General features: G+C 41.2%; 1 protein-coding gene across 1 annotated transcript in view; it reads left to right on the top strand.

Moving 5' to 3' along the window:
* The first annotated feature begins 3,311 nt into the window (after window positions 1-3,311).
* LOC130294536 (G-protein coupled receptor family C group 5 member C-like) overlaps window positions 3,312-18,382 on the top strand; it is a 49,546-nt gene continuing 34,475 nt past the window's right edge. The window contains exon 1 of the mRNA XM_056544474.1: window positions 3,312-3,417. The gene's annotated coding sequence lies outside the window, so the exon portion shown is untranslated. The remainder of the gene's footprint in view (window positions 3,418-18,382) is intronic.

Raw genomic sequence — 18,382 nt, 5'->3', positions numbered from 1 at the left:
GCTTCTTTCATTATTCAGAGGCCTTTTAAAAAATGAAAGAAGCGATCTGATTGGTTGCTATCGGCAACTCAGAAACTTTTCCTCAGGACAGATTTTGATAAATCTCACCCTTAGTGTCCGTTAGCACAAGGATTTTTATAAGGCTAGGATAAAATAAATGGATTCTGATGCTAAAATCTTGGGTTTACATGGATCAACAGACTTGCCAGCAAACGGGAGAACAGATTCCTCATAGGCTGTAGAGGGGAAATCAGGAGAGGAATAAAGTTGTGTTGATAAATAAGAGATGGTGATGGCATCAGCATCATCCACACACAGAGCTAACATCCAGTATATACAGTGAAGGAACAATTATTTGATTCCCTGCTGATTTTGTCCATTTGTCCACTTGCAAAAAAATTGATGAGTCTAGAATTTTAATGGTAGGTTAATTTGAAAAGTGAAAAACAGAATAACAACAAAAAAAAATCAGAAAAATACACTTGGAATTACTTAAAAATGGATTTGTATTTCACTCCTTTGCAAAACATGACTTAGTACTTGGTGGTAAAACCCTTGCTGACAATCACCGGTCAGATGTTTCTTGTAGTAGGCCTCCAGGTTTGCACACATCTTAGGAGGGATTTTGTCCCACTTGCAAGTCATTAAAGGGGAACTCCGGTGGGAAAAAAAAGGTTTACAAATCAACTGGTGCAAGAAAGTTAAACAGATTTGTAAATCACTTCTATTTAAAAATCTTAACCCTTCTAGTACTTATCAGCGGCTGTATACTACAGATAAACTACAGAGACATTTGTGAATTTCTTTTCAGTATGACCACAGTGCTCTCTGCTGACACCTCTGTCCATGTCAGGAACTGTCCAGAGCAGGAGAGGTTTGCTATGGGGATACGATTCTAATCTGGACAGTTCCTGACATGGACAGAGGTGTCAGCAGAGAGCACTGTGGTCAGACAGAAAATAAATTAACTAATTTCTCTGTTTTATACAGCAGCTAATAAGTACTGGAAGGATTAAGATTTTTTAAGGTAATTCACAAATCTGTTTAACTTTCAGGCACCAGTTGATTTGAATACATTTGTTTTCTCTTGTTTCCACTGGAGTTCCCCTTTAAGGTTTCGAGGTTGATGTCTTGCAACTCGAACCTGCAGCTCTGTCCACAAATTTTCTATGGGAATAAAATGTGGAGACTGGCTAGGCCACTCCAGGCCCTTAAATGGACACTGTCAGATTCAAAAACTTTATATATGTTGTACATCTTGGCAAAAAAAAAAAAAAACGTTTCTAATATACTTCATAAGAAAATCTTATTTCCTTTTTATAGAAATCATGGCTTATAAAATAATGGCTTTGTCCGAGCTGAAGCACAGACATGGACAAATTCAAGTAAGTGAGGGTGGGCTAGCACTCCTCTGTGCTCTCTCCTGTCTGATAGTACTCCTCTATGCTCTCTCCTGTCTTATAGTAGTCCTCTGTGCTCTCACCTGTCTGATAGTACTCCTCTGTGCTATCTCCTGTCTAATAGCATTCCTCTGTGCTTTCTCCTGTCTGATAGCACTCCTCTGTGCTCTCTCCTGTCTGATAGTACTCCTCTGTGCTCTCTCCTGTCTGATAGTACTCATCTGTGCTCTCTCCTGTCTGATAGCACTCCTCTGTGCTCTCACCTGTCTGATAGTACTCCTCTGTGCTATCTCCTGTCTAATAGCATTCCTCTGTGCTTTCTCCTGTCTGATAGAACTCCTCTGTGCTCTCTCCTGTCTGATAGTACTCCTCTGTGCTCTCTCCTGTCTGATAGTACTCATCTGTGCTCTCTCCTGTCTGATAGTACTCCTCTGTGCTCTCTCCTGTCTGATAGCACTCCTCCGTGCTCTCTCCTGTCTGATAGCACTCCTCTGTGCTCCCTCCTGTCTGATAGTATTTCCCTGTGCTCTCTCCTGTCTGATATCACTCCTGTGTACTCTCCCTCCTGTCTGATAGTACTCCTCTGTGCTCTCTCCTGTCTCATAGTACCCCTCTGTGATCTCTCCTGTCTGATAGTACTCCTCTGTGCTCTCTCCTGTCTGATAGTACTCATCTGTGCTCTTTCCTGTCTGATACGACTCCTCTGTGCTCTCTCCTGTCTGATAGTACTCCTCTGTGCTCTTTCCTGTCTGATACGACTCCTCTGTGCTCTCTTCTGTCTGATAGCACTTCTCTGTGCTCTCTCCTGTCTGATAGTACTCCTCTGTGCTCTCTCCTGTCTGATAGTACTCCTCTATGCTCTCTCCTGTCTGATAGTACTCCTCTGTGCTCTCTCCTGTCTGATAGTACTCCTCTGTGCTCTCTCCTGTCTGATAGTACTCCTCTATGCTCTCTCCTGTCTGATAGTACTCCTCTGTGCTCTCTCCTGTCTGATAGTACTCCTCTATGCTCTCTCCTGTCTGATAGTACTCCTCTGTGCTCTCTCCTGTCTGATAGCACTCCTCTGTGCTCTCTCCTGTCTGATAGCACTCCTCTGTGCTCTCTCCTGTCTGATAGTACTCCTCTGTGCTCTCTCCTGTCTGATAGTACTCCTCTGTGCTCTCTCCTGTCTGATAGTACTCCTCTGTGCTCTCTCCTGTCTGATAGTACTCATCTGTGCTCTTTCCTGTCTGATACGACTCCTCTGTGCTCTCTCCAAAAATCTTGCTTATTAAAATTAAATACTTTTTTCACAGAGTAAAATGCAAATTAAGCCATAACTTTTTCCTTCACTGTACGACTGCGTGGTCCACAGCCACATAATAAAAGCATGAAACAGGGAGTAGCTTGCAAACTGGGGATATGAAAATGAAGATTGCAAACTGAAACTACATCTAATATATGTAGTCTTTTTCCCCATATAAAAGGTCTTTAGGTCATTATAAATGTGAGTAGAGAAGAGAAAAAAAATTTTGTGATATGTTGAAAAGTACATATGTAACAGATAACGCTAGGCTAATATTGCTATTTACTATTTACTATGTATTACTTAATGTCGTGGGGTTTTATGCAGTCCAGTGTAGAATTACACTGTAATATCACAATGAGGGACCAATAACAAACTCCACTCTGCAGCTTCATTTATAAGAAGCGTGGGATCCTCTGTGTGCTGTAGTTGGACAACTAAGTAGGAATTCTGTCAGTTGTAACACAGTCCGCTTGCCAGACATCCCAGGAATACCTTGCAGTAGCTGAGGAGGCACTGGATGGGTGGATGCTGATGGAAGGTGGACTCAATCACTTTGGCTAAAGCTCCTCCTGTTGGCTCCTTCCCTGCTCACCTCTTTTAGAGGGTGTGTCCTCTCACCCTCCACTTCTTAGAGGGCTGGCTACAAGGAGGAGGGGGATTAATACTTTGTCTGCTCTTCACCCAAACACTTGATAGAAGAATTCCAGACTGAAAAAAGGCTTGCATGTGGTGAGTAACAAGAACAGCTTATACTTTCTGGGAAACAATGTAACAACTGATCTCTGCTACTACACAGATACAGAAGTCCTATCTATGGACTGGACATTCTCTTCTGTGACCAGATTGTTGTAATATCTCAGGATTAGAAGAAAACATCTTTTTGTTGGATTTTGTGACTGTAGAAAAGTTGTGGGATCTTTTCTTTTAGAGCTGAACAGGCTGTTTATGTTGTGTTTAATGTTTTGTTTTTACATTTTATTTTTGTTTGGTTTCTTTGTTTTTACCATGTTTGTAATAGGACCGATGCTAGTGAGATCAAAGTTACTATTTCTGGATATTCTGCCTATTGCATATAAGAAAATACTTTAAAAACTTGCAAAGTTACAGTGAAACCTCTACCTAGGACCCCCTCTTTGAGAAGACCATCTCCTTATTCAGACCATATTTTGTGTGACAGATGTTCAGACTTCTAAATACCGTCTATACCATCACACTGTCTATACCCTCACTCTCCCCCACTTTACGCTGTTGGCTATATACAGTGGTCCCTCAAGTTACAATATTAATTGGTTCCAGGACGACCATTGTATGTTGAAACCATTGTATGTTGAGACCAGAACTCTATGGAAACCTGGTAATTGGTTCTGAAGCCACAAAAATGTCATCCAAAAATAGGAAAAAGTCAGGATTAAAGAAAAATAAGTAGATAACTGATATAGATAAACCAAGTCCTTACATATATAAGGAAGATCTGCAGGGAGCTGTAAATCACTGTCTATGTCAGAGTTTCACAACTAGGGTGCCTCCAGCTGTTGCAAAACTACAATTCCCAGCATGCCCGGACAGCCTTTGGCTGTCCGGGTATGCTGGGAGTTGTAGTTTTGCAACAGCTGGAGGCACCCTAGTTGGGAAACACTGGTCTTTGTAGAGGACAGGAGCTTCTTCAGGGTCCTGTACAGTACACGCAATGTCCTAAAAAAGTAACATGTAGCCGCCCTCACCTGGTGTCCAAAGGAGAAGCTAACCCTGGTACAGGTAAAGTGTACAGAACATGTAATACCTCCCTGTACTGTAGGGGGCGCTACCAGACACCAGTCAGTGCATACGCTTCAGTAATACAGGGGTTTTACCAGTGAATGCCCCATTCTGATTGGTCAGATCTTCCAGCCATTGACAGGTTATGCAGATCTAAACTGTCCGTACATTGTATGTTGAGTCTGGTTTCAACTTACAATGGTCCAGAAAAGATCATTGTATGTTGAAACTGTTGAGGCCATTGTAAGTTGAGGGAGCACTGTGTATATATATATATATATATATATATATATATATATAAACAGTTTTTTCAGTGTTTACTGATATATAGGGGAACTACTAGAACTACACCAGAATAGAGGTTTTTCCACCTCTGATAGGGTGCACAAGTAAGCTAGTGCCAGTATATCCTACATAGAGATATTCAGTCCACCATCCATTATGCATAGTACTCATAGTAGACCACTTTTCGATGCAATTTTTTTAAATTTTGATGGTCATCTCAGATAGGTTTTATTGTATTTTAACTGATTTTGCATAATCCTGTCTGCTCAGTATACATCAGGTCCCTGAAGTCATTAGCACTTGGGTGATTAGTACACATAGAGATATTCGTCTGCTGGTGGCATCTGGAGTTGCTAAATACCAGATCAATTGTATTTAGATGGATTCTTAGAAAAGGTTTCCAGAGAGTCTGTAGGACTGTGAACTTTTCCTTATTTTGTTCCGCTGTATACAATAAAAATTGTATCATATACCAGAAATCAACCCTTAAAACCGTTTGTATCAAAATGAATACAATTATTCAATATGTTCTGTAAAGTTAAGAAAACGTTATAAAATGTTTATTAAGCGTTGCTGGTAATTGTGACTAGCTGTCAATTATATGAGTGAACTAAGACTAAAAGGGGTATTCCAGGAAAAAAAATTTCCAGAAAGTTAAACAGATTTGTAAATTAAGCCACTAGAAAGGGAGAGAGCACACCGTGCAGCTAAACATGCAGATATACGATACCGCTGGTGTACACTGGCAGCCTCCGGACCCGGTAAGTAACAACGCAGCACCTGCGGGGTGCACACACTAGATAAAGTATCAAACAATACAATGTAAAGAGGTAGCGTGCACTCACCGCGGGTAAACAGCTGCAGGCCCGAGGTCCGGGATCACCACGGCATAGACGGAGACGGTAAGGGGCGCTCAGAGGCTACGCCGGCTGTTTCGGACGTAGGAACGTCCTTCTTCCGGCCTACGTCCGAAACAGCCGGCGTAGCCTCTGAGCGCCCCTTACCGTCTCTGTCTATGCCGTGGTGATCCCGGACCTCGGGCCTGCAGCTGTTTACCCGCGGTGAGTGCACGCTACCTCTTTACATTGTAAGATTTGTAAATTACTTCTATTAAAAAATCTTAATCCTTTCAGTAGTCATGAGCTTCTGAAGTTAAGGTTGTTCTTTTCTGTCTAAGTGCTCTAAGTGCTCTCTGATGAGACCTGAAACTCCCAGATTAGAAGAGGTTTGCTATGGGGATTTGCTTCTAAACTGGGCGTTTCCCGAGACACGTGTCATCAGAGAGCACTTAGACAGAAAAGAACAACCTTACTTCAGAAGCTCATAAGTACTGAAAGGATTAAGATTTTTTAATAGAAGTAATTTACAAATCTGTTTAACTTTCTGAAGCCAGTTGATATATATATATATATATATACATATATATATATATATATATATATATATATATATATATATATATCAAGTTTTTTTTTCCCTGGATAACCCCTTTAATGTATCAACATAATGTAAAGAAAAGAGTATTCCCATCTTAGTAATTTTTGGTATATAGGATAGGATGTATAAATAGGCTTAATAGTTACGTTTCAATTTTGGGACCTTACCTCTCAGGAGAAGGAAGGACCAATGACATTCCATAACACCTATTACATTAAATGGAAAGCACAGCCATTTATATATTGAAATTTAAATTTATATATTGAAATATGTAGCCAGTAGTTTTTGTTCTCCCGATAGTGGAAGGTTCTAGCAACAATTTAAAGAGATATTCTCCTTTTTTAGAAAAATATCCCATATGCACAGGCAAGGCGATAACTAGTAGGTCAGTGGGAGACTGACTGATTGGTCCCCTACAATTACAAGAATGCAGGAAAATTGTGTCCTAGAGTGGGAGGCCTTATAGAGAATGGATGGAGCACTGGCCTTGCATGCACACTTCATTTTGAAGATGTTTTATCTGGTGCTTTTGTAACCATCAGGGGTCCCATAGGTCTGACCCAGGGCTCCCAATCTTCTAGTTATCCCTTATCTTGTGGATAGGGAAGAACTTTCTGAAATGAGAATGCTCCTTTAGGGTAGGATCACACAACGTATTTTGCTGTGTATTTGCTGTTGCCTATTTACCTACCATTGAAGTCAATAGGTAGCAAAATCAGCACGTATGACCCTACCCTTAAGGTCTATTCACATGTGCAAAATCCAGCACATATTTGATGGACAGGATTTGAAGCTACAGATTTTATGCTGCAGATTTCAATGGAAACTAATTGACCAAACATAGCATCAAATCTGCAGCTTCAAATCCTGTGCATCAAATATGTGCAATATACAACCTTAAACAATGTATGGATTTTACATGTATGATCAGCTTTATAAGGCAAATTTCTGTAAATTCTAAGGCTATGAGAAGTCAATGGTCCTCACTTACTAACAGGATTCCTACTCTTTTTGTCAGGTTTTGCGCCTAAATTCTGTCGCACAGACCATGCGACAGAATGTGCGACAGAAAAAACCTGACAGAATCTGAAACAAAAAAAAAAAAAACTACAAAATGGGCGTGGTTTTCGGGAAAAGGGGTGTGTTTCCTACATTTCATTCAAAATCATTTGTCTTTTATGAAAACCATGAAAATCATGTGATTTTTCTGGGAAGAAAACCCTACACTTTAAAGCATGTATAACGTTTCCGAAAGCGGAGTAAATGAGTAAATACCATGGGAAAAAATGGTCGGAACAGCAAAAACACAACAAAACCTACACTCCACTCTTACTAAATCAGGGCCATTGAATTATATTATCGACATGTACAAGCTCCAGACCACAGACCCATAGTAACTTTCCTTTAGTGTTCTGGGATATCTTAGCTCAGTGTACTGTAAGCCATTGCAGTTTGTAATGCTCCGAATTTGGGTTTCTTAGCTTCATTAACACATATAATGTTATTAATAGAAATGTTTGCTTTACAAAGTTCTCAAATATAGACATTTGTCACTTCATTGTGGTTCCTGCAATGACACAATCCACTTCATGTATCACAACAGAAAAGAAGCGGATGTGTGGTCCCTAGAAACCAGTCACATCACACATTTTATTGATTCTGAACGAATGTTACTTGATAGGATGCTAAGGGCTAAACCTTGAGCTCAACTGCAGTGTTTTACATATGAGGCCCAATATTATGGGAATGCCTCCTCCAATAGACTTGCATTGCGGGGGCGGAGTCGTGACATCACGATACTCCGGTACTCTGGCACCATAGTCGTGACCTGGCAGACTCGAAGGCTGCAGCGCTGTGTGCAGCTCCCAGAGGTGGGTGCAGCATGTGAGATTGCGAGGGGCCCCCAGCGGCGGGACCCCCGCAATAAGATGTCTTAGGGCCGGAGTACCCCTTTAATGTGTAAAAATAAATATGCAGTGCTTTGCGTTATAATAATATCTTACACACTTGAGTACTGTTATTAGTTTTTATTTTTTTTAAAGCTGTGCGTGTGTTGGACACTGTTCCATTTCCTCTGTATGTGTGATATCCTAGCTACCTGGAAAGGTTTATACTAACCTAATTGTAAACTACATTGTTTGTGTTTGTCTTTTGATAAAGTTTCTTATTAATTAAAGTAGTACTCCAGTGGAAAACTTTTTTTTAATCAATTGGTGACAGAAAGTTAAACAGATTTGTAAATTACTTCTTTTAAAAATTCTTAATCCTTCCAGTACTTATTAGAGGCTGTATACTACAGAAGAAATTATTTTCTTTTTGGATTTCTTTTCTGTCACAACCACAATGCTCTGAAACCTCTGTCTATTTTAGGAACTGTCCAGAGCAGCATATGTTTGCTATGGGGATTTTCTCCTGCTCTGGACAGTTCCTAAAATGGACAGAGGTGTCAGCAGAGAGCACCGTGGTCATGACAGAAAAGAAATCCAAAAAGAAAAGCATTTCCTCTGTAGTATACAGCCATTAATAAGTATTGGAAGGATTAAGATTTTTTTAATAGAAGTAATTTACAAATCTGTTTAACTTTCCGGCATCAGTTTTTTTTTTTTTTTCCCCCACCGAAGTACCCCTTTAAATGTGCAACACCAAGTCCTGAATCCAAAACCAAAGGAACTTTTTTGCAGCTTAAAAATAAAATAAAAAAATAAAAAAATAGCTATAGATTAGCTAGATTCTATGTGTAATTGTGAATTCCCCTGTGCAAAACACATCTAACATAGCTTCTTTACTTAGGCTACAAGGCAGAAACAGGCAAAAGTACACAGCCCCTTTAGGATATTGTCCCTACTTTGGTCTGGCTTCCCAAATAATAGTTGTTGTAGTAGTTTTTGCAGTCATTACTGTATGACTGTATATATAGCTGTTATGAATGCCCATATTAGGGCTATGTCTACAAACTGGGGGGAATTCATCAATAATAGTTGTCCTGTGTATATTTTTACCCTCTTTTTTTTGGCTTCATTTTTGGATGTCCAGGTTCAAATTCATCATAAGGTGTATACTCTTTGATGAATCTGGTTTCATGTTGTGGTAAAATGCATTCACCCATATCTTTGCTCATTTTGTCATTTTTTTTTTCAACTTGTATTTTGTCTAAATTAATGTTTCGTGCACTACTACAACTCCCATCATGCTCTGGGCATGCTGGGAGTTGTAGTTTTGCAAGATTTGTAGGGTCACAGTTTGGAGATAACTGCACAGTGATCTCCCAACTGTGGCCCGCCAGATCTTGCAAAACTACAAATCCCAGCATGCCCAGACAGCAAACGGCAGTCTGGGCATGGTTGGATTTATAGTTTTGCAAAATCTGGAGGACCACAGTTGGGAGATCACTGTGACCGACATGTGGACTCACATGACCGCCGCCGCTACAGGACTCACACGTCCGCCATCACTGCTGCCAGACCCGCCCCACACCAACAGGTTAATAGATCAAATATAAAAAGTAGCTGTGGACAGCGTTTTTATATACACCAGAAAAGACCTGGTGTAAGATTGCGCCTTGTTAATGTAAGATGCAACTTATGCTGTTTGTCGCACGTGATTAATTCGTGACCACTGCAAATAAAGGGCTATATTAATTCAGGACTGGAAAACTGCATACATGGTTTGGCGCAAAGATTTGTCGCAGGCAGGGACAAGCGACAAAAATGTGACAAATATAGACTTAAAAAAAGAGGGTAAGCACCTTGATGAATATCCCCCCCCCCCCCCCCCCACTGTTTTTACAAAACTTGGTTTTAGGACTCAAAAAAACTGTTGTTTTTCAGCCAAACAAAAATCTTAAATTTTTAGCTCTTGTATTTTTAGCTGTTTTTGTAGCAAAAGCAATTTACTGTTTATGGCTAAAATATGTGATAAAATACAAATGGCCATTTTCCTATTAGGGTATGTTCACATTGCGGAATTCTGCGCTGTGAACATTTAAAAAAAAATGTTAAAAAATCTTGTAGCGTATTCTATGGGTTTTTGGAAGTTTGTAACATCCCTTCATCGTTGTGGCTTCACTGTGAATTTGCCAAACAAAATCCTAGGTGGAAAGTTGTACCTTTTAATGTAGAGTCTTATATACAGGCAAAATGAGGAGATGATTCTAATATGTTTTACTGTCATAGGCTCATAACTTGTTTTATAGCTTAATCCTGTCTAACTTTCCAATAACTTCTGGAAGTCATGGCAGATGATCACAGACTAGCACACTCATTAGAAAATAGTACTAGCCAGCATTCCTTATATTTGTGAACTGATCTTTTACTGTCTGACATTTCATTAGTTCTCTATGTGGGAGGACTGGATGAACAATTCTTTATGGTGACCAGTGAAAACTTCGATCCTGTAAAGATTTATGGTTCTTCCCTGACCCTGGAACATCTTCAGAATTGTACTCTTCTGCTAGATGGAACCAGTTCAAGGATGTGTGCTCAGATTTTGTTGTAAATAACCTTAAAATGGTTAGGCGTCCCTGGTCATTCCAGCCCAATCTGAATGGGCCTTGTAAAAAAAATCCTGTTCCTGGAATGTCTGATGAGATAATAGTAAGAATAGGCAAGTCAGGGAAAAATAACATTCATGTACAATGTCAATGATACAAGAAGGGTAAAGTGAAAACCAGCCAAGAGATAAGATGGCTGAATTCAAAGAAACGTGACGCAGCTCCACATACTGAACCCAGCAGATAAATACAATAGGTTAACATGAATCACAGCTGTGATCAGTGCACCAGGCATGAATACCACGTCAATATACATACATTACTCAGTCATTACTTGCCAACCACGAGGGCAATATGTGCGTAATAGGGTCTCTACAGAATCTTGTATTGTTATTGGCATAACTATTCCTGAGGGAAGGAATTTTTTTTTATACCTCTTTTGTCTCCATAGGGAATTTGTGCAAGCTACCATTTAATTGCTGATACAGTACTCTGCAATATTATTATATTGCAGTTTACTGTTTTATCAGTTCTCTGCTAGTTCAGGCACCCTATGGCAATACATACAAGTCTTTTGATAATACAAAAAGCTCAATTGGAAATATATAACTTAAAGGACATCTGCAGCGGTACAAACACTTATCCCCTATCCTCAAGATAGGGGAGAAGTGATTGATCGCGGGGGGTCCGAACGCTGGGGCCCCCGGCGATCTCCTGTACGGGGTCGCGGCTGTCCCGTGCAGGGGGCGTGCCAGCCGCAGCATGACGTTGTGGTCGGCACGCCTCCTCCATACATCTCTATGGGAGAGGTGGGGAGGCAGCATTCGTGCCTCCCCTCATCCCCCATAGAACTGTATGGGGACTGGGAGGAGACGGGGCGTCACCGTCGACCTCTAGGTCAACGTTACATCACCATGGGCACTAATGCCGGCACCCTGTTAGGGAGAGCGAGGGGGGGTCCCAGCGGTCGGACCCCCCCGCGATCAAACACTTATCCCCTATCCTGTGGATAGGGGATAAGTGTAATTCCGCTGCAGTTGTCGTTTAAAGGAGTTGTCCAGTATGGAAAAACGTATCCCCTATCCTAAGGATCCATTCAACCACTGGGACCCCCCATGATCTCCCCTATGGGGACACGGCTTTCCGGCCAGATAGCATGTGTCGAGCACCGCACGCAGTGGCGGCCGACACGCCCTCTCAGTACAGTGCTATGGCAGAGCTGGAGATTGTCTAAGGCCAAACTCCGGCTCTCCCATAGATATGTATTGAGGGAGCGTGTTGGCCGCCACTTCGTGCGGTGGTCGACACACCCACTGTCCGCGGACTTCTGGGCCCCATACGGGAGATCATGATCTGAATCTTATCACCTATCTTTAGGGGATACATTTTTCAGTCCTGGAATACTCTTATAGTGAAACAATAAACTTAAAGGGGTTATCCAGGAAAAAACTTTTTTTTTTTATATATCAACTGTCTCAAGAAAGTTAAACAGATTTGTAAATTACTTCTATTAAAAAATCTTAATCCTTTCAGTCCTTATGAGCTCTGAAGTTAAGGTTGTTCTTTTCTGTCTAAGTCCTCTCTGATGACACCTGTCTCTGAAACGCCCAGTTTAGAAGCAAATCCCCATAGCAAACCTCTTCTAAACTGGGCGTTTCTTGAGACAGGTGTCATTAGAGAGCACTTAGACAGAAAAGAACAACCTTAACTTCAGAAGCTCATAAGTACTGAAAGGATTAAGATTTTTTAATATAAGTAATTTACAAATCTGTTTAACTTTCTGGAGCCAGTTGATATATATAAAAAAGTTTTTTCTGGAATACCCCTTTAATGATCAATCCTTATGTAATTGCTTTTGTAGTACAGATTCATTTGGAGAACATTTATATCTATCTGCTTGACTACCTGAAAGTTGAAAACCAAGTTGACCTTGGACCCACAGAAACAGCTTGTAGCTCCTGGGCCCCCGTATGAAATCTGTAACAGGGCCCCATGTCTTCATTGTGCCATTTATAATACTGCCCCCTATGGCACCAGGGCCTGGTTAAACTACTACCTCTGCACCTACCGTAATGCCCCTGATTCCTCCTCTTTTCTTCAGGCATCTTAACACCCTTTCATTATTACTTTGTTAGCCTTCATCCATCTTATTGTTGGTTGTTTTAAAAAAACTAAAACTTTTTTCTTTACTTTTTTTGCTTGAATAAAGTTGTATACTATATCATTAATATATGCCATAACAAAATGATAGCTGGGGGCCAATCTCTAAGATTTCTGTCAGGATGAGCTCTCTGCATATGTTGCATGAATTGAGCTAAGCTGCAACACCAGGCACCACCTACTGACAAGTTTCTAGAAAGAAAAGCCTTTTTCTAACCATGGATATCAGTCATGTTGTAGTATAACAGTCATGTTGTAGTATTTTGATGGCACACAAAGACAGAGAAATAGCAGATAAATACTCTGAGCTCTTCCAACTAATTTTTGACCAGGGCACCAAGAAGTCTTTGATTATCAGTTAAACATTTATTGTATTTTGATCTATCATGCATCCATGGCCAGAAAGTTCTATACTGTTAAATAGGGATGAGCGAATCGAATCTGACGAATCCGAATTCTTTACGAATTTGAGGATTAATTTGATTCGCAATGAATGTGAATATCACCGCGATTCAATTGCGCAAATCGCTTCATTAAACTCCATTTAGTGCAATCCAGGCTCCAGGGCATCTAAAATGGCGGATCTACATGTGAGGACATGGGGCAAGGAATCCTTGGAAGAGGGGAACAAGGGTTGGTGGGATGACCCTGAATCACATTGTAGCATGCAGCCTATCAGCAGCCAGCCACCCCTGTGATGTCACAGCCCTATATAATTGGCAGCCATCTTGTGGCCACTCACATCAGCATATTATTGCAGAGAGAGAGGGACAGAGAGCAGTGTGTTGCACAGAAAATATTTTTTACAGCAGCGATTCACCTCAAGCCCAAATCCAACCTAGAAGCGCTGATAGGGAAGGGAGAGAGATTGACAGAGAGAGTGCAATTTTGGGTGTACTATACAGCGACTGTGTGCTGCAGCACTGGTGTGTACAACAACTGAAAAGCTAATAGTAGCCAGCCAGTTAGGGTGAACAGAGCACTAAAAGTGTATTGTCCTCTATTAAGTGTAACCTGTGCGTACATCTAAGTGGTGTACTATTTTGTTCCTGCTAAAGTCTCAAGGGCCTAGTTACTGTGAAAGGCCAAGCAAAAGTACACACCTGCTGTTGTTCTAGACAAATACTGTTTTAAGCATAGTGGAGTGTATTGTACTCCCCTCATATACGCACTAAGTATATCAGGCAGAGAAGTGCCAGGATGTGCACAGAGGAGTGGCAGAGGCCTAAATTCATCTAGGGGCGAGTGGCAGCAGGAGTGGCAGCGAGAGGCCTGAGCTCCTGGTATCAGCTAGCGGTCGTGTCTCAACCAGCAACCCATCTGCTGTCGTTGACTGGTTAACTCGGTCATCCACTTCGTCACAAGTGCCATCTGACACACCCATTCAACAGTCGGTGGGTTCCTTAGACACAACTATCAGTTGGCATGGCCCGGGAGCAGTCCCTGTCCTCCAATTACCTCTGTCTTATGCTGTTACCTCCCCCATAGAAGTTTCCTATGCTGTGGGTTCCGCTTACCTTTTTAATCAGGACGATCTACTAAAGGAAGGGGAGGAGACATCCCCTGCTTCCTTTGCTAGGCGGGCAAGTGGGAGCGTTCAGGCTCCTGAAGCACACACTGTTGAGGAACCTGATCCCGCATCATATCACGTCGGTCCCGGCGCTCATCAACGGCCGGGACCCGCGGCTAATACCACACATCGCCGATCGTGGCAATGTGCGGTATTAACCCTTTAGAAGCGGCGGTCAAAGCTGACCGCCGCTTCTAAAGTGAAAGTGACCCGGCTGCTCAGTCGGGCTGTTCGGGACCACCGCAGTGAACAGCTTACAGGACACCGAGAGGGCCCTTACCTGCCTCCTCGGTGTCCGATCGGCGAATGACTGCTCGGTGCCTGAGATCCAGGCAGGAGCAGTCAAGCGCCGATAACACTGATCACAGGCGTGTTAATACACGCATGTGATCTGTGTAAAAGATCAGTGTGTGCAGTGTTATAGGTCCCTATGGGACCTATAACACTGCAAAAAAAAAGTAAAAAAAAAGTGTTAATAAAGGTCATTTAACCCCTTCCCTAGTAAAAGTTTGAATCACCCCCCTTTTCCCATAAAAAAAAATAAAACAGTGTAAAAAAAAAAATGAACATATGTGGTATCGCCGCGTGCGTAAATGTCCGAACTATAAAAATATATCATTAATTAAACAGCACGGTCAATGGCGTACGCGCAAAAAAAAAGCGCATTTTTGGTCACTTTTTATACCATTAAAAAATTAATAAAAAGTGATCAAAAAGTCAGATCAAAACAAAAATCATACCTATAAAAACTTCAGATCACAGCGCAAAAAATTAGTCCTCATACCGCCCTGTACGTGGAAAAATAAAAAAAGTTATAGGGGTCAGAAGATGACATTTTTAAACATATAAATTTTCCTGCATGTAGTTATGATTTTTTCCAGAAGTGCGACAAAATCAAACCTATGTAAGTAGGGTATCATTTTAACTGTATGGACCTACAGAATAATGATAAGGTGTAATTTTTACCAAAATATGCACTGCGTAGAAAAGGAAGCCCTCAAAAGTTACAAAATGGCGTTTTTTCTTCGATTTTGTCGCACAATGATTTTTTTTTCCGTTTCGCCGTGCATTTTTTGGTAAAATGACTGTCACTGCAAAGTAGAATTGGCGACGCAAAAAATAAGCCATAATATGGATTTTTAGGTGGAAAATTGAAAGGGTTATGATTTTTAAAAGGTAAGGAGGAAAAAACGAAAGTGCAAAAACTGAAAAACCCTGAGTCCTTAAGGAGTTAAGGGGTTAAGGGGTAAAATAAAAAAAAAGCTATGCAATCTTTTCAAGACTGAGGCCCTATGGTCGATGACGTCATATATTTCCTGTGGAATTACCATAAGAATTTAATCAAACAGGTTGGAGCGATAACAATGAACCATAACTGATTAAATGAATGAGAGGCGCTGAGAGGCAGGGGCTGAAATACAGGTGGTAGCTCACCTGGCGGAGGACCGCCTGCTCAATTTTAAGATACAAGTCCCTCCCTTTTGAAGTGGACACTCAGTCTTGAGCATGGGGGTGTGCTGAGAGGCAGGGTCTGGTACAGGCAGTATTTGGCCTTGTGGCAGACCGCCGGCTCACTGTAGCAACTTATACACTGCAGCAAATTTTACACTATTGGAGCTGGAATTACCGTGACTGCTGGGACCAAATTTGCCCTCCAATGGGTCCTCCGGTGGGCTGGAAAAGGTGGATACAGTCCTAGGAAAGAGTCTCCTAGGACTGTATCCACCTTTTCCAGCCCACGCGACCACCTGAAAGCTGAACTAATTCATGCAGGAAAAGTCAGCAACCGCTGAGCCGAGAAGTTCGTGAGGAATCAAATTTACTGTAAGTTCGCTCATCTCTAGAAATGAGCGAATCAAATCGGACGAATAAAATAAAAAAAAAATTCACTCCTCTCTATTCGTCATCATATATTACCTCTGGACTTGCAACAAGAATCCAATGAAACAGGTTGGAGCGATAACAATGAACCATAACTGATTAAATGAAACATTTGCAGTTCCACACAGAGTAAGACAGTTGGGGTGGCTGAGAGGCAGGGGCTGGAACAGGCGGTAGCTCGCCTCGCGGCGGACCCCCAGCTCACCAGAATGGGTACTCAAAAACTTTATATAAAATAAAATAAAAATTACATAAAAAATCTATTTCATCTCTTCAATTTTGATGCCATATGGTCTCCCTGCTGCCACATCCAGACACTCTTCGGCAGTGATTCCAATAGCGATGCCTGTAATCTGCATGTTATACTGAATAACAGTATTATTTCACTAACACAGCACACTCCCTGTGCGTGTTACAAAAAGGCAAAGTGTTCTACACCACTATTGGGGCTCTCTGCAGACCAGAAATAGACGTTTTTAATAGCGATTCGCCACAAATAAATTCGGACCGAAACAAATTGTTTTGGAAAATTCGGCGAATCGGCCGAATCGAATTTTTCAAAAATTCTCTCATCTCTACTGTTAAACATTGTAATTAGCGGCAGGCCTCCTAGGCCCAGAAGGTATTAATAGCTTCTTCATTAGTCTGATGGAGCTCGGAGGTAGTGCATGACTTAGCCTAGTTGAGGAGGACGCTTCTTCCTTTCTCATTTCCCAGATGGCTTTATAACAAAATGTTATATTTGAAAAGCTTAAGTGATAATCTTCAATGGTTGAAGTGCTTTAATATTAAATTTCTTCCGGCTACTTGATTTCCTATTGTATCTATGGTATATATAGGAGTGTTTTATTAGGCTAGTTAGTAATCATTTTCAAAAGTTGCAAATCCTGCACCAGGAGATATCAATAAATCACATAGCCAGCTCCAGCTGTTCCTTACATAAAAGGCGTGCAATAAAATTATCAAAATCATTTGTAAAGCTTAAGGACCTTAGCCTGTACCCCAGCCTGGCTGTGACTCTCCTGTTAAAGTCTCACCTATACTACTAATGTTAGGCAAATTACAGTTATATTTCACATTAGTAAAACATTTGTAAAATCGCCCTCAACCCAGGTTCATGCTCCTGAACTAGTAGTCTCTGGTTTGCTTTAAAGGGGTACTCCGCCCCTAGACATATTATTCCTTTTTCTATGGATAGGGGATAAGCTGATGATCGCAGGGGTCCCCCATTGAGACCCCCGTGATCTCTGTACAGCACCCGGCATTCACATTATCTGAAATCTCTCTCTTCACATACACCAAAAAGCTAAGCTAATCCTGGGCTGGTGCAGTTTTAGAGACTTTTCAGTGGCTTTGCGCCTTTATACAAAAAGGCGCAGTACATAAAACCCTTCCATATCATGTGTATTGCCAAAATCAGTGGATTGCAACTCAAAATCTGCAGAAATGTGTAAACCAAGAGGCGCAAAAAAAGGCACACATAAACCCTGCTTGTGCCTTTTTTGCGCCTTTTCTAGACACAAAAAACAGTCTAAAGACAATGATAAATGTCGGCCTTTGTGCTGAAGTTATTTTGACAAACTTGCTTTGTTGAATGTTTTTGCCCTTTGACTTTGCAGTGGTTGTGAACCTTTCTGAAATTAAAATGCTGCAAATCAATAGCAGAATTTGTTCACTTACAAAACTTTCTTACTACAAAAAAAAATAAATAATAATAATACAAATGAGTATGTGCGCCAAATTCTTGCCCTGCGTGGAACTTTTGAATAACCACACGTACACCTAACTTTTTAAAAGCATGTAGCTAAGCACACTGACAAATCTCTCCCCCTCCTGTGCTTTAGGACACGCAGAGATTTCAGGTGACCATAATGCGGCAGAAATTTAGCATCTTTGTTGGAAAACGTCTACACATTGCGCTATTTTTCAATGCCAAGGGGCCACTGCTGTGCAGAAGCCATGAAAATAATGTGCTTGCTTATTACTGTGGGGAACTATTTTTTGTCTAAAAAAAATGCCCAAACTTTCTCCAGGACAGGTACCCCACTTGTGCATTTAATGTGAAATGTGCAGATTTGATGAGGATTTAGATTAGATTACCACTGAACCCTTATCCA

The sequence above is a fragment of the Hyla sarda genome, chromosome 10, assembly GCF_029499605.1.
Source record: "Hyla sarda isolate aHylSar1 chromosome 10, aHylSar1.hap1, whole genome shotgun sequence".
Lineage (NCBI taxonomy): Eukaryota > Metazoa > Chordata > Amphibia > Anura > Hylidae > Hyla > Hyla sarda.
This window is presented reverse-complemented; position numbering and strand designations above follow the sequence as displayed.